We start from the raw sequence: 2388 nt of genomic DNA on the forward strand, positions 1-2388 counted from the left end.
CCGGTGGGAAATTGGGTGATGGTAAACTCTGACAATAAAAGGAAATCAATTAAATGAAAAAGAAATACACAATAGAGAAGATTTTAAAAAGACAAAAGTTGAAATTAATAAACTTAATATATCCAGTCAAGATTATGTAAAAAAAAAAAAAAACTAGAAAAAGGCTCCACAAATTATCTACAATTACCTATATCTGTCTGGGGTGTTTTCTGACACTAACCAATTCTGATTTTCTGTGGATATCAACTCAATGTCCAACAATTCAATTCTGACACTAACTGCACAGAATTAGTATTAGACTAAAGGTTTAAGTGCTCGTTTAAGATGACAGGTGCCAGTATCAGGTCACTCATACTTCTGGTTGGCCAGCTATCAGTTCAGGGTTCTCATGACTGCCTCCTCAGGTTTGATAATTTGTTAAAACAGTCCATAGAACTCAGGAAGCCACTTTACTTATGTTTACTAGTTTATTATGAAGGATACAAATGAACAGCCAGATGAAGAGGTATATCACACAAGGTCTAGAAGAATTGTGGTGCAGGTGCTTTGTCCCCTGTGGAATTGGGGTGCCCCAACCTCCTTGCACATGATGTGTTCACCAATTTGGACTTTCTCCAAAGATCCCTGTTCAAGAATTTTGTTATTTTTTATTTACAGTTGATGTGCATATTTTATTAGTTTCAGGTGTACTACCTAGTGATTAGACATTTATATAACTTACAAGTTATCACCCCCAAAAGTCTAGTACCCATCTGACACCATACATAGTTACGACAAGATTACTGACTATATTCCCCATGCTGTATTTCATATCTCCATGACTGTCTTTGTAACTGGCAATTTGTACTTCTTAACTCCTTCACTTTTTCACCCATCCCTTCAACATCCCTCCCATCTGGCAACCATTAGTTTGTTTTCTGTATCTATGAGTTTGTTTCTGTTTTGTTTGTTCATTATTTTTCTATTATTATTATTCCACATATAAGTGAAATCATATGCTATTTGTCTTTCCCTGCCTGACTTATTTCGCTTAACATAATAACCTCTTGGTCCATCCATGTTGTTGCAGATGGCAAGATTTCATTGTTTTTTTATAGCTGAGTAATATTCTATTGTATATGTACCACTTCTTCTTTATCCATGTGTCTATTGATAGACACTTAGGTTGCTTCCATATCTTGGCTATTGTAAATAGTGCTGCAATGAACATAGAGGTGCATGTATTTTTTTAAATTAATGATTTAGATTTCTTCATATAAATACCTGCAATTCCTGGGTCATATGGTAGTTCTATTTTTAATTATTTGAAGAACTTCCGTACTGTTTTCCATAGTAACTGCAACTATTTGCAACCCCACCAACAGTACACAAAGCTTCCCTTTTCTGCACATCCTCGCCAACAGTTGTTTGTTGATTTGTTGATGATAGCTATTCTAATAGGTGTGAGGTGATACCTCATTGTGGTTTTAATTTTCATTTCCCTGATGATTTAGTGATGTTGAACATCTTTTCACATGTCTATTAGCCATTTGTATGTCCTTTTGGTATAAATGTCTATTGAGGTCCTCTGCCCATTTTTAAATCAAATTGTTTGTTTTTCTGGTGTTGAGTTGTATGAATTCCTTATATCTTTTGGATATTAGCCCCTTAGGTTGTATATCATTGCAGAATATCTTCTCCCATTTAGTAGATTGTTTTCTTTTTGTTCTGTTCATGGTTTCCTTTGCTGTGCAAAACTCTAGTTTGATGTAGCCCTTTTGTTATTTTTCCTTTTGTTTTCCTTGCTCAAGGAGTCATATCCAGAAAAAAGTATCAATATCAGAGAGTTTATTGCCTGTTTTCCTCTAGAAGTTTTATGGGTTTGGGTTTTACATTTAAGTCTTTAATCCATTTTGAGTTTATTCTTGTCTATGGTGTAAGGTAGTGATCTAGTTTCATTCTTTTGCATGTATCTGTCCAGTTTCCCCAAGACTATTTATTGAAAAGACTGTTTATATACCAATAACAAAATATCAGAAGGAGAAATTAAGAAAACAATCCCATTTATCATTGCATCATTGCATCAAAACAAAATAAAATGCATAGGAATAAATTTAAGGAGGCAAAAGGCCTGTACTTGGAAAACTATAAGACACTGTTGAAAGAAACTGAAGAGGATAAAATGAAGCAGAAGGGTATACAGTGTTCATGGATAGGAAGAATTAACATCACTTAAATGTTGATACTACCCAAAGCAATCTACAGATTCAATGCAATCCCTATCAAAATACCAGTGGAATTTGTCACAGAACTAGAACAAATAATCCTAAAATTTATATGGAACCACAAAAGACCCTGAATAACCAAAGCAACCTTAAGAAAGAAGAATAAAGTTGGAGGCATCACACT

This window comes from Hipposideros armiger, unplaced genomic scaffold (assembly GCF_001890085.2).
Source record: "Hipposideros armiger isolate ML-2016 unplaced genomic scaffold, ASM189008v1 scaffold_379, whole genome shotgun sequence".
NCBI lineage: Eukaryota > Metazoa > Chordata > Mammalia > Chiroptera > Hipposideridae > Hipposideros > Hipposideros armiger.